This window comes from Arachis hypogaea, chromosome 6 (genome assembly GCF_003086295.3).
Source record: "Arachis hypogaea cultivar Tifrunner chromosome 6, arahy.Tifrunner.gnm2.J5K5, whole genome shotgun sequence".
Taxonomy (NCBI): domain Eukaryota; kingdom Viridiplantae; phylum Streptophyta; class Magnoliopsida; order Fabales; family Fabaceae; genus Arachis; species Arachis hypogaea.
Genome location: NC_092041.1, coordinates 66,051,405 through 66,076,983, shown reverse-complemented (window position 1 = coordinate 66,076,983; position 25,579 = coordinate 66,051,405). Strand labels below are relative to the sequence as shown.

At 39.6% G+C, this 25,579-nt stretch overlaps 1 non-coding gene across 1 annotated transcript; it reads left to right on the top strand.

Moving 5' to 3' along the window:
• The first annotated feature begins 23,645 nt into the window (after window positions 1-23,645).
• On the top strand, window positions 23,646-23,749 carry LOC112699936 (small nucleolar RNA R71). Its single transcript, XR_003152867.1, has one exon. It is a non-coding gene; the product is annotated as a small nucleolar RNA R71 (small nucleolar RNA).
• Window positions 23,750-25,579: the final 1,830 nt, after the last annotated feature.

Genomic DNA, 25,579 nt, shown 5'->3' with positions numbered 1-25,579 from the left:
TATTTTTATTAATTAAGAAAAAAAAGCAAAATAATAAGACTATCTAAAAGTATTAAAAATACAGTTATGTTGATAATCTTATAATTTTCTTTTCAAAAGACATTTAAGAAAGGCAAGAGAATAGTGCGAACATGATTCGACACATTGAGACTAATAAATTAAAACACGAAAGAAAGAAAAAGAAAATAAAGCAAAAAGAAAATGAGCAGAGATATGGTTTGCTGCTGAAAACGAGCAAAGATATGGTGGTAATTCCACTAAGAAAGTTTCTTTTCAGGGATACATCGGCTATAGAGAGCTGTATTGGTACGTGGCCTAAAGTGGGTTAGGAATTTCCTCAAAATAGAATTAGCATTGCAAGTATAGTCCCAACCCAACAATCGACCAACATCAAAGTTTAATTTTAAATAAAAATAACTGAGAGTAATTAAACCTCGGGTCGTCTCCCTTAGACAATGCAATTAAGATGTCACACTCTTGGTTGTGAAGAAAAGGGGGTTTTGAATCAAGGAATGAAAAATTAAAAGAACTAAGAAATAAAAGAAGTAACAAATGATAAAAAAAAAAGAAATTTAATGCAAGTAAAAAAAGGGAATAAGGACAAAACTAGTGAAAATGCTACAGATGCTTAAAAGAGTATTGACTTGGGAATTAGAATTAAGGAATTCTATCATCGTCATAACCACAACTATGGCAACTATGATGAGTCAGTCTCGCTTCGTCAACCCCTAACATCGAGGAGTAAGTCAAGCAAGCATAATTGACCTTAATCCATAAGTCCTAGCTAACTTACTAATTACTTAGTAAAAAGCTAGCGTCAATGGAAACAAGAGCCAACTAACTACCTAAGAATTACCACTAAATGTCGGACATTATGACTCTAGTATCCTAGAAACTCATATCCCAAGCCAAGGTGTGAAAATCTATTCAAAATTAACAAGTGGCATTTTCACAAACACTTGGTTGGCACAAAAGCAAAGCATGTAAAATTGCAAAGAAAAATGAAAACTAAAACCAACTATTCACAATATCCACAATATAAACTCAATCAAGCATATAGGAATCATAAAGCATCAAATTCATAAACAAAAGATTCAAGAAATCAAAATTACATATATTAACAAAATGCTTGAACCATAAGACAAAGTAGCAAGAGTAGTGAAATTAAAGAGAAAATTAAAGAGTACTTACAATGAGATAAGCAAAAAGATCAAAACTTAACTATAAAATGCTACAATGGAAATTATATAAACCCTAAGAGAGAATTTTCTATACTACACTACTCCTACTCCTAATGTGTTTTCTACCCTAAAAGAAAGCTTCCTAAAACTAATCCGAAGCTAATGCTTTGATATGCAACGATGTCCCCTTTATATAGCATCCAAAAATGGCTTTAGCACTCAAAAAATTGGGCCAAGAAAGCCCGAAATTTGTAAGCCACGTGACATTTTAATGAGGTCATGCACAGGGACTTGTGCGTACGTACACTTGCTGATTTTGCCACTTGTGTGTACGCACAGGGAGTTGTGCATATGCACACTTGACTGAATGCTTCTCCTTTGTTTTCTTCATGTGTTCTACCTTCTTGCATGCTTCCTTCCACTTTTGCCTAGCCGTTCTTGACCATTAGACCTGAAATTACTCACAAAACATATCATGGAATCGAATGGAATAAAAGTGGGATTAAATTGCTTAATTTAAGCACAAAAATGCATGTTTTCACATTTAGGTTCAATTTAGGGATAAAACACAAAAGTATGCTATTTTAGTGATTAAGTGTGAGTTTATGTGATGAAATCCATCCAATTCAAGCATAACATTATCATCAAATATGGACTCATCAATTTTCCAACACTTAAACAAAAGCATGTCCTCATGCTAAACACAAACAAGGAGAATGATCAAAGGGTAACATTCTCCTTCCTGATTTTGTGCTATGATTGAAAATATACTTCTTTGGCCTTATATTTGCTAATATTAATCCTCTCTTATTACCATTAGATGTCGTGATATGTGCGTTAAGTGATTTCAGGGATTACAGGACAGGAATGGCTTAGAGGATGGAAAGGAAGCATGCAAAAGTGGAAGGAATACAAGAAACTAAAGAAACTGCAGCCTGACCTCTTGGTACTAAATCGACCATAACTTGAGTTACAAAGGTCCAAATGACGCGGTTTCAGTTGCGGTGGAAAGCTAACGTTCGGGGCTTCGCAACGAGATATAATTTTTCATGGCTGCCTCAAATCTAGGTGACGCGAATGCGTGGATTACACGGACACGTGACTTGGAAAAATCTCAATCCACGCTAATGCGTGGACGACGCTTCCGCGTGACATTGCAGCGACCTGTACGAACCAGAAATCGCTGGGGGCAATTTCTGGGTTATTTTTGACCCAATTTTCGGCCCAGAAAACACATATTAGAGGCTATAAAGTGGGAAAATCCATCCATTCATTCAACAATTCACACAACATTCATATTCACAATTTTAGGTTTAGATGTAGTTTTTAGAGAGAGAGGCTCTCTCCTCTCTCTTAGGTTTTAGGATTAGGATTTCTTTTAGTCATTAGGATTGTTTCTTCATACCAGGTTCAATATTCTTTTATTTTGACTTCTTTTCTACTTTTAGATACTATAATGCTTTTATTTATTAATGACTTATGTTGCCAATTGGCTTATGAACTTTTTCATGTTAGATTTGATTTCTTTTATTAATGCAATTTGAGGTATTTCAGATATATGATTTTTATTTAGCTTTCTATATTCTTGGCTTTGGTTGAGTAATTAGAGACTCTTGAGTTATCAAACTCTTTTGTTGATTGATAATTGAAAGTTGCTAATTGACTTGAATTCCACTAACTCTAGTCTTTCTTTGGGAATTGACTAGGACTTGAGAATTCATATTGATTTATCCACTTGACTTACCTTCATAGTTAGAGGTTGACTAAGTGGGAGCAATGAGCAATTCTCATCACAATTGATAAGGATAACTAGGATAGGACTTCTAATTTTCATACCTTGCCAAGAGTTTTCTTAGCTTTTGATTTATTAATTCCTGTAATTTATTTCTCTTGTTAAAACCTTTCAAAAACCCAAAAATATTGTTTTCCATAACCAATAATAAAACACACCTTCCTGCAATTCCTTGAGAAGACGACTCGAGGTTTGAATACTTCGTTTATAAATTTTACTAGGTTTGTTACTTGTGACAACCAAACTTTTGTACGAAAGGATTCTCTGTTGGTTTAGAAACTATACTTACAACGCGATTATTTTTGTGAAATTCTTTACTGGAAGAAATCTGATCGTCAAAATGGCGCCGTTGCCGGGGAATTGCAAATGTGTGCCCTATTATTGGTTATTGTAAATATTTTCTTTTTCTTGTTTATTTATTTTTGTTTTTGTTTTTAATTTTTATTAGTTACTATGAGTTCTGACCCCCATCTCTTTGAGTTTGGAAGCTATAACAGGAATATGCATCAAGGTCAAAACAATCAAAGATGGATGGAGCCACGAGGATCTGATCAATCCTTTAGGCAACAACACCTTCCAAAATACCATGGACGACGACCATTCTACAATGCATGCCAAGACAATAGTTATGGTAGACCCTCTCGTGACAACCAACACCCACCAAATTACTATGGTCAAGAGCCATTCCGAGGTGCGTACCAAGATGATAGATATGGTGGACCCCCTTGTAGTTACCAACAAGCCCCATCATATGTCCACAACCCACCTCCTCAACATAACTTTGAACCACCACACTCACAAGTCCCCTACCACCAGACACCCTCATCTGATCCTAACCCTTATCCACCATATCAACCACCCTATGAGCCATATGAGCCATCCATAGATCCACCCTAATTCCAACCCAATTACTCCCAAGAACCACCACCTCCACATACACCACATCCATATCCATCAATCCAAGAGCCTTATGGTCCTACTTATGATATCCGAGCAGAGCAAGAGTCAAGGGATCATCTCAAGTAAACAGTGGATCAATTTTAAGCAACCCTTCATCAATTAGACCGAGCAGTAAGCCGAATGGCACCCGAAGCTCTCATGGCTAAAGAATCTCAATTTGAGAACAAGGAACTGAAGTGTATGGTGCAACAAGTAGAAAAGATGGACAGTGATGAACCACTACATCCTTATCATGAGGAACCACCCTCTTATCATGAACCCTTCCTCCCAAGTAATGAACCCTCATATCCACCCCAATCTCCAATAGATGACATCCTTCGTGGTCTTCTTCAAGGGCAAGCGAAGATGAAAAGGGATGTACTAGAATTCGCGACTGCCCTAACCGAGGTAGTAAATCAATTAGCTTCCAACATCTAAGCACTCAAAATACTCCCATGGCTACATGTGGAGAATCAATAGAAGAGCGTAGCATGAAAGAGACACTAGAAACTCTGGTGGATAATGAGGAACATGGCTTTGTATTGGAACAAGTGAAAGAAGCCATAATAGTTGAAGAGGAAGAAGTGGTTGAAGACTTAGGAGACGTTAAACCTCCATGGGAATCCAGAATTGTAGAGTATTCCTCCAAGAAGATTGAGATTGATGTCAAGGAGGCTAGTGCACACCCTCCATGGCATGTTCCCTATGAAGACTTGGATGGGATAGATCAAGAAGTAAGTTCCCTTGGTGATGAGGATCATGAATCAAGTCCTCCTAGTGGTGAACCCACTGAATATGAAGATCCTTCTTCGATTGAATCCGAGAATAATGTGGGACTGGAAGTCCTTCAGGAAGGTTAGTCGGAGTTGGAAATGCCTTGTTAAGGTCATTAGAGACCTCTCCACCTAGGTTGCCGTCTTCTCCTTCACTTGAGTGGGTAAAACTTATCTCTGTTCATTTCCTATTCCACTTGAGTACGGTATTCTTGAAATGGACGGCCAACTCAGGAAGCTTTGTGGCATAAAGCGTAAGAGGAGGTTGTTTAGTGGTTGAAGTTGCAAATCAAGGCTCATCGGGGTTAATATTTCAAGAGCTAGATGTAAGGGCTCAACTAGTGATAATTTGGTTAGATCTAAAAGAAGAATTTGGTACTCCGTAGAGAATTTAGACTGCTTGCCACCCGGTTGGGACAATGATGATCCACTTCAAGACGGGTGTAGATACAAGATTTGGGATCCGGGCATACATAAGGATCGACTTTGGGAGCTCAAAGCTTGGGAAGAACTCCCTCAAGGCTTGTCAATTTTACTTGAGAATGATAGAGCTTATTGGAAGGCCAAGCATTGGTGGAAGTTTCAAGATGAGTTCAAGCACAAGCCACCATGACAAGGAGCTCACCATATGTCCAACTTAAGGACTTTATCTAAAAGTGCTAGGTGGGAGACAACCAACCATGGTATAATCGTTCCTTTTATTCCTAGTTTATTTTATTTTAATTTTATTAGTGTCATTCATAATGTTTGCATTAGCATCTGCATTCTGCTTAAAAAAAATGAACAGAAAGTTACGTGGGAACTGTGCAGGAAGTGTGCCAATCGCACAAGCATCACCACGAGTACGCGTCCCTCACACGTACGCGTCATTTGAGATTTTGGCCCTTCACGCGTACGCGTCAATCACGTGCACGCGTGGCCCTAAAAAATCGACCTAAAAAGTATATTGGCCGAAAGTTAGGCTGGCTTGGTGCGGGCACTGTGCCCGAGGCACAAGTTACATCACGCGTACGCGTCATGGACGCGTGCGCGTCACTTTCACACTAAGCACTCCCATGTGTGCGCGTGCTTGACGTGCACGCGTCATATGACATGTAGGCACACATCCCAAAATGAACAGAGGGTTGTGCGAGTGCCATGTTGCCCTCGCGCTAGTAGCACAAACACGGTCACACGTACGCATGACCGACGCCTACGCGTCACCCCCCTCAGTGCGCAACCCATGCGTACGCATGGACCACGTGTACGTGTTGTGCGCGCAACGCACCCAGAACCCTACGCAACCCTGTTTTCTTATCTTATCTTTCCAAAACCTAATTTCCTTTTCTCTTCTTTCTTCTTCTTTCTTTTCTTTCTTCACTCTTTTCTTCTTCTTATCATATTTTTTTCACCTCCCATTCTCCATTACCTCTCTTTCTCACCTTCTTCCCAAGGTTCTTTCTTTCTATTTTCTTTTTCTTCTTTTTTTATGTATTTCTTTTTGGATTATTCTAATTAGTGTTAGAAATCTAAATTAGGTGATTATTTTCCTATAATTGCTTGTGGATTATTAAGGAATTATTTGACAATCATTATTAATTATTTTTGGATTGCTTGCATGCTTTCAGTTTTAATTCTTTCCTTATCATATTAAACATGCATACTAAGTGTTTGTGAAAAAGCCCATATGGCATTTTGCATTTTTAATTGTTCCATTCCTCTACTCTAATGCCTGTCTTTAACTACACCCTTACAATCCTTTTTATTAATTGAAAATAATTGTCAATACAAATGTGATTATCAGTTTGTTACGAGTGATAATACATTTTAGTTATTGATGTTTGATCTATGCTACTCATGGCTTTACCGGTATGCCAAGGAACATCTTGCATCTAATTGCCATAATCTGCACTTGCTATATTACCATTGATGAACTAATTGCATGTAGTCGCGACCATGTATTTAGCTCATTACCTTTACCTTGGCAAGATTATCACTCGTATTGTCTCCTTCCTTGCTCTATCCCTTTGAACTCATACACCTTTCTTCTTTTTCCCCTTTTCAGGATGGCCACCAAGAAGGGTAAGAAGAAAGCTGCTTCCAACCCACTGGCAAAGAGAGGAACAAAAAGAGCACCAGCTGAGGAACCACCACACCCATCCACTTGCACGTCTCTGCTTGCACCGAGGATGGTGCAATCTTTAAGTGTGGGGAGGTCGATACCGACTTCCGGTGGTTAGCTACTTCCTTTTCAACACCAATTCTTACTCTTCTTTGTAGTTAGTTGTTGCATTTTCATCTTTGATTGCATGTTTGTTACATTGTGTGCATATTTTACCACTACTTGGTTGAAGTAATGTTTTCTTTTTCAAGAAACCTTTTATAGCATTTCACTAATTTGAATTAAAATTTTTGAGAAAGTTGTTTGAAGAAATATTATTTTGGAATGTGGTTTAGAGCTCGAACACACAAAACCAGTGAGATTTTGAGCCAATTTGATTGGTTGCATTTTATCAACCAATATTTTATTTTTTTTATGTGTGTTTCTCTCTCTATAATTGTGATCTTTGTCTTGCTTAATTCTATATTTCCATTATTTGATGTATGCATGCACTTATATGATTGAGGCCATATTTCACTAAGTTTACATACCTATATGGCCTTACCTTTCATTATCCTTTGCAAACCAATTTGAGCCTATTTTACCCCATTTGTTCTTTATTTTAGCACATCATTAACTCTAAACGAAAAACAATAATGTCCTTAATTTGAATCCTTGGTTAGCTTAGACTAGTGAAAGTGTTCATGATTTAAGTATGGAGAAATTGGGATTGAAAACATTTTGTTTGAGAATTGGGTGTTATGTATTCTTGTGAAAATGTGCAAAACAATAATTGAGCATATATTCTTGTATTCAATATCTTAATCATATGCATTGAGAAAAATAAAAGAAAAGAAAAATAAAAAGAAAAATAAAAAAAGGGAGAGAAAAAGAAAAGAAAAAGAGCAAATAATAAATGGGGACAAAATGCCCCAAGTTAAGTAAAAATATCAATGCATATGAGTTGTACTTAAATTTGGGATGTATGAATGTGTGGTAAACATCGTTAATGGGTAGTTAAATTTTGCATTGTAATTACATGGATTGTCTTAAGTTAGGTGGGAAGTTTAGGTTAATTAAGGATTCAGATTTTAGTCCACTTGACCAAATAAAATCCTACCTTGACCTTGACCCCATTACAACCCTACCTCTTAATTTGTGTATTGGTGCATTAAATTTTTGTTGATTGTTAGATGAAGAGCAAGCCTTAAAAAGCAAGATTAGTAGAGAATTGAGAGAATCGAACCTCAAACACCTGAGCGATTAGAGTGTATACACTTCTAGTGAGGGTTTGATGCTCGGTTCCTTGTTCCTTGCTTTCATGAGCTATTTTCTTTTGCAAGTTTACTTGTACTTTATTTTGTGATTTGAATTAGTGAAATCCAGTTCATATTTGTTCTTAAAATATTTGTTTACCTTTAACCAAGTAGATAAAAGCATTTTGTGTGTAATTGCGTAGTTATCATTTTTATTTTTGATATTTTGTTATATTGTCATGTGATTAAACATTTTTTTGACAAGTTTATATATGTTGGATTAGTGGATTTAAAATTATTGGTCATCGTGAAAATTATAAAATTATCTATTAATTTTGTAAGGTTTTATTACAAAGATTAAAAAAGATTAAAAAAAAACTATATGTTACTGAACAAAGTTTTTGCCACGCTTTAAAAGCGTAGCTATATTGTACAAAATCATCAATTGCCACGCTTTAAAAGCGTAGCTGTATGTCTTGTTATTGGCACGCTTTAAAAGCGTAGCTATATCTCTCTCTATTGGCATGCTTTAAAAGCGTAGCCATATGTCTCTCTATTGGCACGCTTCAAAAGCGTAGCCATATCTTGCTATTGGCACGCTTTAAAAGCATAGCGATATCTGGCATATATGGCCACGCTTTAAAAGCGTGGCAATCTTTAAAAGCGTGCCAAAAAATAAAGCATGGCGATAGGTCACCAAAAGCATGGCGATAGAGCAACCAGCACCCTTGCAGTTGTGACCCTTTCAAAAGAGTGCCGATAGCTCAAAAAGCATGGCGAAAAGCTATCGCCACGCTTTTTTTGACTTTTTGCCACGCTTTAAAAGCGTAGCAAAAGGCATGTTTTCTTGTAGTGCGTGGACGACGCTTCTGCGTGACTTTGCAGCAACCTGTACGAACCAGAAATTGCTGGAGGCAATTTCTGGGCTGTTTTTGACCCAGTTTTCGGCCTAGAAAACACATATTAGAGGCTATAAAGTGGGAGAATCCATACATTCATTCAACAATTCACACAATATTCATATTCACAATTTTAGGTTTAGATGTAGTTTTTAGAGAGAGAGGCTCTCTTTTCTCTCTTAGGTTTTAGGATTAGGATTTCTTTTTGTTAGTAGGATTGTTTCTTCATACCAGGTTCAATATTCCTTTATTTTGACTTCTTTTCTACTTTTAGATACTATAATGCTTTTATTTATTAATGACTTATGTTGCGAAATTGGCTTATGAACTTTTCCATGTTAGATTTGATTTCTTTTATTAATGCAATTTGAGGTATTTCAGATATATGATTTTTATTTAGCTTTCTATATTCTTGGCTTTGGTTGGGTAATTAGAGACTCTTGAGTTATCAAACTCTCTTGTTAATTGATAATTGGAAGTTTCTAATTGACTTGAATTCCACTAACTCTAGTCTTTCTTTGGAAATTGACTTGGACTTGAGGATTTGTTCATACCCTGGGTCGAGCTGTCCGACCCGGGATGTTCGACAGATAAAACGACCGACCTCTTCAGGTCAGGGCAACCCGACCTCTTTCCGAAGAACTTGGCCAAGTCACCAGGAAAGCCCAAAGAAGGGCCCAAATAGAGGAACACGCCCCAAATCCTAAGGCAGCCCAAGCCTACAGAGAGAATGGCGGTTCCCTTGAAGATAAAGATGACCTCACTTGAAGATAAGATAAAGATAAGATAAGATAACTAACTTATCTTATCTAAAAAGGTCACCCTATGCCATTATAAATACACTGTAGCACCCAGGTATAACTCATACTCTGATTCTACTCAATACCTGCTTAATACCCTTGCTAACTTAAGCATCGGAGTCCCTTGCAGGTACCCCCCACCCTCTGAGGACGAAGGATCAGCATCATCACCAAGTCCAACGAGTCAGACACAGCGACTCCGACAACCATCATCAGATCAGACTCTGCAGCTCCGACCAGCATAGAAGATCTCGTTCGAGATCGACCTCTAGTTTCAGGTAACCCTCGGAACATTGGCGCCGTTGCCGGGGAACCTGAAAGTCATCCCATTACCATGGCGGACGACCATGACAACGATCACACCTCAGATCTAAAAGAAATAACGCCGCATAAAAATGTGGACACAACACCAAAAGATACTCCCCAAATCAACAATAAGAACTACCCAAATGAGGGAGCCCTAGAGGCATTTCAAGATCGGTTAAACAACTTAAGGAAGATGCTCTACATCAACGAGAGGCCGAGAAGGATCTACAAAGAGAAATAAGGTGACGCCGGGAACTGGAAACCAAACTCCTAAAACTTGAAGCCGATGTCAAGACGAAAGCCAGCCAATCCATTCTCGAAGATAACGCACTAAAGGAGCAAGACCCATTCACCAAAGAAATCATGAAGACAAAAATCCCAAAGGACTTTAAACTCCCAGACATGACCTTATACGACGGCACTACAGATCCCAGCCATCATCTCAGCAACTTCAGAAGCAGAATGTACCTTATTGATGCCTTAGATGCAATTCGTTGCAAAGCCTTTCCAACTACTTTAACAAAAACAGCAATTAAATGGTTCGACAATCTCCCTCCTAGGTCCATCTCAAGTTTCGACGACATGGCTAAAAAATTCCTGGCCAGATTCTCCATCCAAAAAGACAAAGCTAAACATGCTCCGAGCTTACTAGGAATCAGACAAGGAGAGCGGGAAACCCTACGTAACCACATGGAGAGATTCAACAAAACATGCATGGATATACAAAACCTTCCAAAAGAAGCTGCCATCATGGGTCTCATTAATGGCCTGCGAGAAGGGCCTTTTAGTCAATCCATATCAAAGAAGTACCCCACATCTCTGAACGAGGTGCAGGAGTGACCGGAAAAGTACATCAATATGGAGGAAAGCTCCCGATTAGGAGAGACCTCAAAAGCAGGGTTCACCCCTCGGGATAAAGACAAAGATTCCAGAAAAAAGGAAGATTGACATGGAGAGCAAATAAAAAAATACCACAATTACACCCTCTTCGGGTGTCTCTTGTGGATGTCTACAGAGAGATTTGTAGCACAGAAAAAATACCACCAGCTCGACCACTCAAAGGCAAAAAAGGAGGAGGAAATTGGGATGAATATTGTGAATACCATCGGATCCGCGGGCACTCCACCAATGAATGTTTTGACTTAAAAAACGTCATAGAAAAGCTCGTATGAGAAGGAAACCTAGATCGATACCTGGCCATCCGTGATGATGAACAAAGGAAAAGAAGAATAGCAGAAGACGTCGGACCAACCGCGCGATCATCCTGGACACCAGAAAGACATGTCCACATGATACACGGTGGATTCGCCGGGGGAGGAATCTCCAAATCATCCCGCAAAAGACATCTCAAAGACGTATACCACGTCGCAGAAAAGAAGGAAACACCCGACATCCTGACGATCACTTTTACCAAGGAAGACACATCCGGCGTCACGTCAGGGCATGACGATCCCATGGTCATCACTATTATACTGGAAAACGCAAATCTTCACCGTACATTGATAGACCAGGGGAGCTCTGCCGATATCTTATTCAAAACCACCTTCGATAAACTTAGGTTGGAAGAAAAAGAACTCAGAGCATATCCGGACAGCCTGTTCGGGTTAGGAGATACCCCGTTTCAACCAATGGGATACATCCCGCTCCACACAACTTTTGGAAAGGAAAGTCAGTCAAGAACACTCAAAATAGATTACATCGTCGTTGACGTAAGCTCAACCTACAATGCCCTAATAGGTCAGACAACGTTAAACCAACTCGGCGCAATAGTCTCGACTCCGCATCTATGCATGAAGTTCCCAACCGCAGAAGGAATAGCCACAGTAAAGGCAGATTAGAGGATGGCGTGCCACTGTTACAACGAAAGTCTAAACCTCAGAGGCAGAGGAGAAGAATTCCACACAATCGAGCTCGGTGGAGTTCGGAGGCGGGAGGAGCTCTGCCCACAACCTGAAGGAAAAATAGAGAAAATCCAGATTGAGAACACCCCAGACCAAACAACCAACATCGGCACACTCCTAAAAGGGGACATAGAAGAATCACTCATACAGTTCCTACGCGACAACGCCAACCTCTTTGCGTGGAAGGCCACAGACATGCCAGGCATAGATCCTAAACTAATGTGCCACAAGCTAGCAGTCTACCCAGGATCTCGGCCGGTACAATAAAGGCGCAGAAAGCTAGGACCAGAACGCTCTCAAGCGGTGGAAGAACAGGTACGAGCTCTACTGGAGGTAGGCTTCATAAGAGAAGTCAAATACCCGCTATGGCTTGCTAATTTCGTTTTGGTAAAAAAGTCAAATGGGAAGTGGAGAATGTGCACCGACTATACCGATCTCAACAAAGCTTGCCCGAAAGATCCTTATCTGCTCCCAAACATCGACGCACTGGTAGATGCCTCTTCCGGATACAAATACCTCTCCTTTATGGACGCATACTCGAGATATAACTAAATCCCAATGTACCCACCCGACCAAGAAAAAACCTTTTTCTTAACCCCAAAGACAAATTACTGTTACATTGTTATGCCCTTCGGTCTAAAAAATGTGGGAGCCACTTACCAATGATTAATGAACAAAGTTTTTTCGGATCACATCGGAAAGATCATGGAAGTCTACGTAGACGACATGCTAGTGAAGACGCAAAACGAAGAGATGTTATTATTCGACCTGACATAAGTATTCAACACCATAAGACGACACGGCATGCGACTCAATCCCACAAAATGTACCTTCGCAGTAGAAGCTGGTAAATTCTTGGGTTTTATGATCACACAGAGAGGAATCGAGGCAAAGCTGGACAAGTGCAGGGCCGTACTCGACATGAAAAGCCCGACTTGTATCAAAGAGGTACAACAACTCAACGGGCGGTTGGCAGCCTTGTCCATATTCCTGGCGGGATCCGCAATAAGATCTCTCCCCTTCTACGCCACTCTAAGGAAGGGAAAGGAGTTTGAATGGACAGTTGAATGCGAGCAAGCCTTCCAAAACTTCAAAAAAATTATGGGACAGCCACCTATATTAAGTCGGCCACGGGAAGGGGAACCACTCATCTTATACCTCGCAGTGGGAAATCGGGCAATAGCCTCATCACTGGTCTGGGAAGACAACAGTGGGCAACAACCCATATACTTTATCAGCAAAGCGTTACAAGGGTCCGAGCAAAACTACCAGAAAATAGAAAAGTTCTCTTACGCTCTCATAATAACATCTCGATGACTTCACCCATATTTCCAGTCTCACACCATTAAAATTCGGACCAACCAGCCCATAAAAGGAATCTTACAGAAAATAGACTTGGCAGGCAGAATCTTACAATGGGCAGTCGAGTTGTCCGAATTCGACCTTCAATACGAAGCTCGGACGGCCATCAAATCTCAATATCTGGCCGACTTCATTGCGGAATTTACGGACACACCGGAAATCCCCACAGAATGGAATCTATATGTGGACGGCTCCTCAAATAAAACGAGAAGTGGCGCAGGCGTAATAATTGAAAGCAGCCAGGGGACCCAGATCAAACTCTCCCTCAAATTTGGGTTCCCTGTCTCAAACAATCAAGCAGAATATGAGGCACTACTAGCTGGTTTGAAGTTGGCTAGGGAGGTTGGAGCTCAAAAACTTATCATCTTCAGCGACTCACAGGTAGTCACTTCACAAATAATAGGCAGCTACCAAGCCAAAGATTCCACTATGAAAAAGTACCTGGACAAAACCAGGGAACAGCTCGGACAACTCGGAGAGTACGAGATTCGACACATACCCCGAGAACAGAATACCCGGGCCGATGCACTCTCAAAACTAGCCAACACCAAACCAGGAGGCAACAATAGAAGCCTTATCCAAGAAATTCTACAGAAGCCATCAATCTCAGAAGAAGAAAAGGTCCTAGCCATAACAGATCGCGATCAGGGATGGATGACCCCCATAATTAATTACCTCACAACAGAGGCCCTCCCTATAGATGAGAAAGAGGCAAAGAGGTTAAAACGGAAAGCACAATACTATACCATCATAAATAATACTTTATACAAAAGAGGGATTTCAACACCGTTGCTAAAATGTGTGCCGACTTCCAACACTAAGGATATCTTAGAAGAAGTACATAGTGGCATTTGTGGCAATCACCTCGGAGCGCAAGCACTCGCCAAAAAAGTACTACTGGCAGGATTCTATTGGCCAACCCTACAAAAAGAAGCCACAGAATTTGTAAGGACATGTTCGCCATGTCAAAAGCATGCCAACTTCCACACCGCTCCGCCAGAGGAACTCATCAGCGTAACCTCATCTTGGCCATTCGCAAAATGGAGACTCGATCTCCTCAGACCTTTTCCTCAAGGATCAAGACAAGTCAAATTCCTCATAGTAGGAATAGACTACTTCAAAAAATGGATCGAGGCAGAACCCCTAGCCAATGCCACAGCTCAAAGAAGTTAGAAATTCTTGTATAGAAACATCATCACAAGGTTCGGAGTTCCATACTCCATCACTACAGACAATGATACCCAGTTAACAGACGTAGGCTTTAGAAAACTAGCGGCCGACCTGAATATAAAACAACAATTCACCTCTGTTGAGCACCCCCAAGCCAATGGGCAAGCCGAAGCTGCTAACAAAGTTATATTAGCAGGGATAAAACGGAGATTACAGGATGCAAAGGGAGCCTGGGCTGAGGAGCTCTCACAAGTCCTATGGGCGTACCGAACGACTCCACATTCCACGACAAAGGAGTCACCCTTCCGATTAGCTTACGGAATGGAAGTAATGATTCCAGTGGAGGTCGAAGAAGGATCACCCAGAGTAATCCATTTTAGCAAAAAAGTAAATTCCCAACTTCAAAGGAAGAGCTTGACTTACTTCCAGAAATCCGAGAGAAAGCTCGGATAAGGGAAGAGGCACTAAAAAGACGAATGGCCTCCAGATACAACCGAAAAGTAATACAGCGGGCCTTTGTTGAAAACGACCTTATCCTAATTCGAAACGATATAGGAACAACACGACCTGGAGAAGGAAAGCTGGCAGCAAACTGGAAAGGACCCTTCCGAGTCATAGAAGTATTGGGAAAGGGCTGCTACAAACTTTCCGAACTCGACGGGCAAGAGCTTCCTAGATCATGGCATGCCTGCAACCTAAGAAGGTACTATAGCTAGGGATGATAAAAGATCTTAGACAAGGCGCACTCTTTTTCCTGATAAAGGTTTTTTAACGAGGCGCCCCGCCAAGACCTACAAATCACCCAACTTAGGAAATTAACTCCTCATGTATATTTGCATTTTCCTTTAATAAAATTTGTTCAAATTCTCTACAAACGCTCAAGTCGTATTATTCTGAAAACATTCATCGCCCGATTATAAAGTTACAGATCGACAAAAGTGAAAATCGAATTCACTGCGCGATCACGATAAAAATGAGGGCTAAAAACCCAAATTCTACAAAATCGGCAAAGATGAAAATAGAATAATGCAAGAAGTTATAGAAAGTGATCCATAGAAAGGACCTGACGAGGACCTAATAAAATGGATTGCTATCAAATAACTTAAAGACTGGCCTGCACAAAAAGTCAGACCAGCCACAACAACCCAAGTTATAAGTAAAGCCCTGGAAAGAGGTCTGGCCAACCCTATAAAAGAGGATTACTATAACTTCGAAGAGCCCGACATGAGGAAGTCAGACTCCTACAAAAAAGTTACAAAAAATAATCCCTGAAAGAGACCTGAACAAGGTCCAAGATAGAGGATTATCAAGTAACTCGACAGGGCCCGATGTGACAAAGTCGGCCCGGAAAGATAAAGTTACAAATGATAAATCCCTGAAAGGGACCTGAACAAGGTCCAAGAAAGAGGATTATCAAGTAACTCGACAGGGCCCGACATGACAAAGTCGGCCCGGAAAGATAAAGTTACAAAAAGATAGTCCCTGAAAGAGACCTAAAGCAAGGTCCAAAAAAGAGGATTATCAAGTAACTCGACAAGGGCTCGATGTGACAAAGTCGGCCCAGAAAGATAAAGTTACAAAAAAACGATCCCTGAAAGAGACCTAAAATAAGGTCCAAAAAAGAGGATTATCAAGTAACTCAACAAGGGCTCGACGTGACAAAGTCGGTTCAGAAAAATAAAGCTACAGAAAATAACTCAGAAGAACCCGACATGACGAAGTCGGCACAAAAGACAAAGAGTTATCAAGTAATCTCTGAAAAGAGAATTGAACAAGGACCAGGTAGGAGAAATACAGAAAGGACTCATAAAAGCTTGACATGATGGCCACCCGAAAACCTCAAAAAACAAATCCTAATGAGAGACCTCAGAAAAGGTCCAACAGAGATGGATTGTTGAAGATAACTTCGGGACAAAGAAAGAAGACCAACACACAAGGTGGATTCAGACTTAACAAGAAGTCAGGCTACAAACATAAAGCAAATAAAGGTCCAATCCAAACACAAGTCGCAGTAACAAACTTAAGAAACCATCAAGTCTGGTGACTATTTTGTTTAACGAAAATAAAGTTACTAAAGCGAAAGCAACTGAAGAAGTACCCAAAGTCAGAAGCAGGCTTTACAAAATTAAAAGTTCAAAAGCCCACAGGCCGGGCTATACCAAAATATACCAAAGATAATTAATGAGAATTCGGAGGTCCTCCACTAGTGGCATCAACATGAGGTGAAAGAAGACGAGTCTGGAGAGGCACCGCATCCACTGTCCCGTCGCCTCGATTCAAGATCTGACAATCAGGATCTGGCTCAACTACGGTCGAGGGGCTGAAGAAACCGGCATATCAGAAGCTTTAAGAGGAGACGCAGGAGGAGGTTGGTGGACGAAATTGTGAACCTCTTTGTATTTGCATGAGATTTATTTAATGGCTCTATCAAAAATACCCCAAAGAGATCATGGTGTGATGAATTGGGATCTTAATAGTCCCTGGTAATGGCACGTGTGATCACAACTCCGTTCAACTTAACCAGCAAGTGTACTGGGTCATCCAAGTAATACCTTACGTGAGTAAGGGTCGATCCCACAGAGATTGTTGGTATGAAGCAAGCTATGGTCACCTTGTAAATCTCAGTTAGGCAGATTAAATGGTTTATGATAAGTTCAAAAATAAATAATGAACAGAAAATAAAATAGGATAGAAATACTTATGTAAATCAATAGTGGGAATTTTAGATAGGCATTTGGAGATGCTGTGCTCCTCTTGAATCTCTACTTTCTTATTACATTCATCCAATCCTTCTTACTCCTTTCCATGGCAAGCTGTGTGTAGGGCATCACCATCGTCAATGGCTACTTTTCATCCTCTCGGGAAAATGGTCCTATGCACTGTCACTGCATGGCTAATTGTCTGGAGGCATCAGTCGATGGCTACATCCCATCCTCTCAGTGAAAATGGTCTAAATGCTCTGTCACAGCACGGCTAATCATCTGTCGGTTCTCAATCAGGTTGGAATAGAATCCCTTGATTCTTTTGCGTCTGTCACTAATGCACAGCCTTCAGGAGTTTGAAGCTCGTCATAGTCATTCAATTCCGAAATCCTACTCGGAATACCACAAACAAGGTTAGACTTTCCAGATTCCCGGAATCCTACTCGAAATACCACAGACAAGGTTAGACTTTCCGGATTCCCATGAATGCTGCCATCTATCTAGCTTATACCACGAAGATTCTGTTGGGGAATCTAAGAGATATGCGCCCGGCCTAGAGTAGAACGGAAGTGGTTGTCAATCACGCGCGTTCATAGGTGAGAATGATGATGAGTGTCACAGATCATCACATTCATCATGTTGAAGTGTAACGTATATCTTGGAATAAGAATAAAAGAGAATTAAATAGAAAATAATAGTAATTGTATTGAAACTTGAGGTACAGCAGAGCTCCACACCCTTAATCTGTGGTGTGTAGAAACTCCACCGTTGAAAATACATAAGTGAAAGGTTCAGGCATGGCCGAATGGCCAGCCCCCAAAATGTGATCGAAAGACCGAGTGGTCAAAAGATGACTAATGCACTAGTAAAAAGTCTTATCTATACTAAACTAGCTACTAGGGTTTACATGAGTACGTAATTGATGCATAAATCCACTTACGAGGCCCACTTAGTGTATGCTTGGGCTGAGCTTGATCTATCCACGAGCTGAGGCTTTTCTTGGAGTTGAACGCCGAGTTATAGCGTGTTTCTGGCGTTTAACTCCGGGTTGTGACGTGTTTCTGGCGTTTAACTCCAGACAGCAGCATGTACTTGGCATTGAGCGCCACTTTACGTCGTCAATTCTCGAATAAAGTATGGACTATTATATATTGTTGGAAAGCTCTGGATGTCTACTTTCCAACTTTGTTGAGAGAATGCCAGTTAGATTTTTGTAGCTCCAGAAAATTCATTTTGAGTGCAGGGAGGTCAGATTCCAACAACATCAGCAGTCCTTTTGTCAACCTCTTTCAGAGTTTTGGTCAAGTCCCTCAATTTCAGCCAGAAATTACCTGAAATCACAGAAAAACACACAAACTCATAGTAAAGTCCAGAAATGTGAATTCAACATAAAAACTAATGAAAACATCCCTAAAAGTAGCTTGAACTTACTAAAAACTACCTAAAAACAATGCCAAAAAGCGTATAAATTATCCGCTCATCACAACACCAAACTTAACTTGTTGCTTGTCCCCAAGCAACTGAAAATCAATTAGGATAAAAAGAAGAGAATATACTATAAATTCCAGAATATCAATGAATATTAATTATAATTAGATGAGCGGGACTTGTAGCTTTTTGCTTCTGAATAGTTTTGGCATCTCACTTTTTCCTTTGAAGTTTAGAATGATTGGCTTCTCTAGGAACTTAGAATTTCGGATAGTGTTATTGATTCTCCTAGTTAAGTATGTTGATTCTTGAACACAGCTACTTTATGAGTCTTGGCCGTGGCCCTAAGCACTTTGTTTTCCAGTATTACCACCGGATACATAAATGCCACAGACACATAACTGGGTGAACCTTTTCAGATTGTGACTCAGCTTTGCTAGAGTCCCCAGTTAGTGGTGTCCAGAGCTCTTAAGCACACTCTTTTTGCTTTGGATCACGACTTTAACCACTCAGTCTCAAGCTTTTCACTTGGACCTTCATGATACAAGCACATGGTCAGGGACAGCTTGATTTAGCCGCTTAGGCCTGGATTTAATTTCCTTGGGCCCTCCTATCCATTGATGCTCAAAGCCTTGGATCCTTTTTACCCTTGCCTTTTGGTTTTAAGGGCTATTGGCTTTTTCTGCTTGCTTTTTCTTTTTCTTTCTATTTTTTTTGCCATTTTTTTCTTTTTTTTTCGCAAGCTTTTGCTATTCACTGCTTTTTCTTGCTTCAAGAATGAATTTCATGATTTTTCAGATCATCAATAACATTTCTCTTTGTTCATCATTCTTTCAAGAGCCAACAGTTTTAACATTCATAAACAACAAGATCAAAAATATGCACTGTTCAAGCATTCATTCAGAAAACAAAAAGTATTGTCGCCACATCAATATAATTAAACTAAATTCAAGGATAAATTCGAAATTCATGTACTTCTTGTTCTTTTGAATTAAAAACATTTTTCATTTAAGAAAGGTGAAGGATTAATGGAATTATTCATAACTTTAAGGCATAGTTACTAAACACTAATGATCATGAAGTAGAGACACAAAACATAAATGAACATATAATATAAAAACCGAAAAGCAGAAAGAAATAAGAACAAGGAATGAATCCACCTTAATGGCGTCTCCTTCTTGAAGGACCAACAATGTCCTTAAGCTCTTCTATGTCCCTTCCTTGCATTTGTTGCTCCTCCCTCATTACTCTTTGATCTTCTCTTATTTCATAGAGTATGATGGAGTGCTCATGATGTTCCACATTGTAGCTCAAATCTTCTAAGGAAGTGTTGAGTTGTTCCCAATAGTTGTTGGGAGGAAAGTGCATCCCTTGAGGCATCTCAGGGATTTCTTGATGATGAGCTTCCTCATGCATCTCTTGAGATCCGTGGAGGGTCTCTTTTGCTTGCTCCATCCTCTTCTTGGTGATGGGCTTATCCTCTTCAATGGGGATGTCTCCTTCTATGATAACTCCAGCTAAGTAACATAGATGGCAAATAAGGTGAGGAAAAGCTAGCCTTGCCATGGTGGAGGGCTTTTCGGCTATTTTGTAGATTTCATTGGAGATGACTTCATGAACTTCTACTTTCTCTCCAATCATGATGCTATGAATCATGATGGTCTGATCCACAGTAACTTTAGATCGGTTGCTAGTGGGAATGATGGAGCGTTGAATGAACTCCAACCATCCTCTAGCCACAGGCTTGAGGTCCAGTTTTCTTAGTTGAACTGGCTTGCCTTTGGAGTCTCTTTTACATTGAGCTCCTTCCACACATAAGTCCATTAGGACTTGGTCCAACCTTTGATTAAAGTTGACCTTTCTAGTGTAGGGGCGTACATCTCCTTGCATCATGGGCAAGTGGAATGCCAACCTCATATTTTCCGGACTAAAATCTAAGTATTTCCCGCGAACCATTGTGAGATAATTCTTTGGACTCGGGTTCATACTTTGATCATGGTTCCTAGTGATCCATGCATTGGCATAGAACTCTTGAACCATTAAGATTCTGACTTGTTGTATGGGGTTGGTTAGGACTTCCCAACCTCTTCTTCGGATCTTATGTCGGATCTCCGGATACTCATTTTTCTTGAGCTTGAGCTTGAAAGGGACCTCAGGGATCACCTTCTTCTTTGCCACAACATCATAGAAGTGGTCTTGATGGCTTTTGGAGATGAATCTTTCCATCTCCCATGACTCGGAGGTGGAAGTTTTTGTCTTCCCTTTTCCTTTTCTAAAGGATTCTCCGGCCTTAGGTGCCATTGATGGTAATGGAAAAACAAAAAGCTTATGCTTTTACCACACCAAACTTAAAATATTGCTCGCCCTCGAGTAAGAGAATAAAGAAGAGAAGAAGAAGAAGAAGAAAATATGGAGGAGAAGGGGGAGTGTAGGTTTCGGCCAAGGTATAGAAGAGGGGGGTGTGTTGTGTGAAAATGAAGTAGAATGGAGGGGTTTATATAGGAAAAGGAGAGAGGGTAGGTTCGGCCATTTTAGGGTGGGTTTGGGTGGGAAAGTGTTTTTGAATTTTGAAGGTTGGTGGGGTTTATGGGGAAGAGTGGATGGATGTGAGTGGTGAAGAGGTGATGGGAAAGAGAGTTTGAGGTGATTGGTGAAGAGTTTTGGAAAAGAGTGTTTATTGGGAGGATAGATTCAGAGATTGAAGTTGTTGGGAAGTGTGACACGGGGAAGAGTGTTATAGGATTAGGAGGTAAGGTGGGAATATGTTAAGTGGGGATCCTGTGGGGTCCACAGATCCTGAGGTGATCTTGTGGGGTCCACAGATCCTGAGGTGTCAAGGAATTACATCCCTGCACCAAATAGGCAAGCAAAAATGCCTTTGCATACCATTCTGGCATTTAAACGCCGAGGTGATGCACGTTCTGGGCGTTCAACGCCCATGTGAAGCATGTTCTGGGCGTTCAATGCCCATGTGAAGCATGTTTCTGGCGTTGAACGCCAGTTCCATGCTTGTTACTGGCGTTCAGCGCCAGCTTTTCTCAGGGCACATTCCTGGCGTTCAAACGCCAGAATGTTGCTTGTTTCTGGCATTTAGCGCCAGATTCATGCTCTGTTCTGGCGTTGAACGCCAGCCAGATGCTCCTTACTGGCGTTGAACGCCAGTCTGTCCTTCCTCCAGGGTGTGATTTTTCTTCTGCTGTTTTTGATTCTATTTTTAATTTTTATATTTTTTTCGTGACTCCACATGATCATGTACCTAATAAAACACAAAATAACAATAAAATTAGATAAATAAAAATTGGGTTGCCTCCCAACAAGCGCTCTTTTAATGTTATTAGCTTGACAGTGGTCTCTCATGGAGCCTCACAGGTGATCAGGTCAATGTTGTATAGTCCCAACACCAAACTTAGAGTTTGGATATGGGGTCTTAACACCAAACTTAGAGTTTGGTTGTGGCCTCCCAACACCAAACTTAAAGTTTGACTGTGGGGGCTCTTCTTGACTCTGAACTGAGAGAAGCTCTTCATGCTTACTCTCTTTTGTCATAGAGGGATGGCCATGTGCCTTAAACACAAGGTAGTCCCCATTCAATTGAAGGACTAATTCACCTCTGTTGACATCTATCACAGCTCCTGCTGTAGCTAGGAAAGGTCTTCCAAGGATGATGCATTCATCCTCTTCCCTCCTAGTGTCTAAGATTATGAAATCAGCAGGGATGTAAAGGCCTTTAACCTTTACTAACACGTCCTCTACTATTCCATAAGCTTGTCTCAATGACTTGTCTGCCAATTGTAATGAGAACAAGGCAGGTTGTACCTCAATGATCCCCAGCTTCTCCATTACAGAGAGTGGCATAAGATTTATCCCTGACTCTAGATCACATAGAGCTTTTTCAAAGGTCATGGTGCCTATGGTACAAGGTATTAAGAACTTGCCAGGATCTTGTCTCTTTTGAGGTAAAGTTTGCTGAATCCAGGTATCTAGTTCACTAATGAGCAAGGGAGGTTCACTTTCCCAAGTCTTATTACCAAACAACTTGGCATTCAGCTTCATGATAGCTCCTAAATATTGAGCAACTTGCTCTCCAGTCACATCTTCATCCTATTCAGAGGAAGAATAGTCTTCAGAGCTCATGAATGGCAGAAGGAGATTTAATGGAATCTCTATGGTCTCTATATGAGCCTCAGATTCCTTTGGATCCTTAATAGGAAACTCCTTCTTGCTTGAGAGACGTCCCAGGAGGTCTTCCTCACTAGGATTTTCGTCCTCCTCCTCCCTTGTGCATTCGGCCATATTGATAACATTAATGGCCTTGCACTCTCCTTTTGGATTCTCTTCTGTATTGCTTGGGAGAATACTGGGAGGAGTTTCAATGACTTTCTTACTCAGCTGGCCTACTTGTGCCTCCAGATTTCTGATGGAGGATCTTGTTTCACTCATGAAACTGAAAGTGGCCTTTGACAGATCAGAGACTAGATTGGCTAAATTAGAAGTGTTTTGTTCAGAATTCTCTGTCTGTTGCTGAGAAGATGATGGAAAAGGCTTGCTATTGCTTAGCTTATTGCGTCCACAATTGTTAAAGCCTTGTTGAGGCTTTTGTTGATCCTTCCATGAGAAATTTGGATGATTTCTCCATGATGAGTTATAGATGTTTCCATAAGGTTCACCCATGTAATTAACCTCTGCCATTGTATGGTTCTCAGGATCATAAGCTTCTTCAGAAGCTGCCTCTTTAGTACTGTTGGATGCATTTTGCCATCCATTCAGACTTTGAGAGATCATGTTGACTTGCTGAGTCAACACTTTGTACTGAGCCAATATGGCATTCAAAGCATCAATTTCAAGAACTCCCTTCCTCTGAGGTCTCCCATTATTCACGGAATTCCTCTCAGAAGTGTACATGAATTGGTTATTTGCAACCATGTCAATGAGTTCCTGAGCTTCTGCAGGTGTTTTCTTTAGGTGAATAGATCCACCTGCAGAATGGTCCAATGACATTTTCGAAAATTCAGATAGACCATAATAGAATATATCTAATATGGTCCATTCTGAAAACATGTCAGATGGACACCTTTTGGTCAACTGCTTGTATCTTTCCCAAGCTTCATAGAGGGATTCACCATCTTTTTGTTTGAAGGTTTGAACATCCACTCTAAGCTTGCTCAGCTTTTGAGGAGGAAAGAATTTATCCAAGAAAGCCGTGACCAACTTATCCTAGGAGTCCAGGCTATCCTTAGGTTGTGAATCCAACCATATTCTAGCTCTGTCTCTTACTGCAAAAGGGAAAAGCATGAGCCTGTAGACTTCAGAATCTACTCCATTCGTCTTAACAGTCTCACAGATCTGCAAGAACTTAGTTAAAAACTGATAAGGATCTTCATATGGAAGTTCATAGAACTTGCAGTTTTGTTGCATTAAGGCAACTAGCTGAGGTTTCAACTCAAAATTGTTTGCTCCAATGGCAGGAATGGAGATGCTTCTTCCATCAAATTTGGACGTGGGTTTGGTAAAGCCACCAAGCATCCTTCTTGCATTATCATTATTGGGTTCGGCTGCCATCTCCTTCTCTTGTTCAAAAATTTCTGAAAGGTTACTTCTGGATTGTTTAGCTTCTCTTAGTTTCCTCTTCAGAGTCCTTTCAGGTTCAGGATTAATTTCAGCAAGAGTGCCTTTTTCCTTGTTCCTGCTCATATGAAAGAGAAGAAAACAAGAAAAGAAAGAGGAATCCTCTATGTCACAGTATAGAGATTCCTTTATGTTAGTAGAAGAAGAAAGGGGAGAAGAGTGAAGAAGAATGGGTTCGGATTTTTAGATGAAGAGAGGTGAAGAGAAGTGTTAGTAAATAAATAATTAAATAGAATAAGAAAAGAGAGGGAGAATTTCGAAAATTAATTTTTTTGAAAAAGGGATTAGTATTTTCGAAAATTAAATATAAGATATAGTTAAAATTAAAATTTAAAACAATTAAAAAGAATTTTTTTGAAAAAGAGAGAGGTATTTTCGAAAATTGAAGAAGAAAAGTAGTTAGGTGGTTTTGAAAAAGATAAAAAAAACAAACAAAAAGTCAAATAGTTAGTTTGAAAAAGAAATTTTGAACAGATAAGAAGATAAGAAGTTAGATAAGATATTTTGAAATCAAATTTTAAAAAAAAAAAATTTTGAAAAAGATAAGATAAAAGATAAAAAGATTTATTTTTTAAGATGACTTAACTAACAAGAAACTACAAGATAAGATTCTAGAATTTAAAGATTGAACCTTTCTTAACAAGAAAGTAACAAACTTCAAATTTTTGAACCAATCACATTAATTGTTAGCATATTTTCGAAAATATGATATAAAAATAAGAAAAAGATTTTGAAAATATTTTGAAAAAGATTTTTGAAAATTTCAAAAATAATAAAAAAATGAAAAAGATATGATTTTTAAAATTGAAAATTTGACTTGACTTGTAAGAAACAACTAATTTTAAAATTTTTGACCAAGTCAACCCAAAATTTCGAAAATTTGGAGGGACAAAAGGAAAAGATATATTTTTTATTTTTGAATTTTTAATTATGAGAGAGAAAAACACAAACATGACCCAAAACTTAAAAATTTTGGATCAAAACACATGATGCATGCAAGAACACTATGAATGTCAAGATGAACACCAAGAACACTTTGAAGATCATGATGAACATCAAGAACATATTTTTGAAAAATTTTTGATGCAAAGAAAACATGCAAGACACCAAACTTAGAAATCTTTAATGCATGGACTCTAACAAACGAAAAATGCACATGAAAAACAACAAACAATACAAAACAAGAAATCATCAAGATCAAACAAGAAGACTTACCAACAACAACTTGAAGATCATGAAGAATACTATGAATGCACGGAATTTTCGAAAAATGCAAGAAAAATTTTTAAATCATGCAATTGACACCAAACTTAAAATTAACTCAAGACTCAAACAAGAAACACAAAATATTTTTGGTTTTTATGA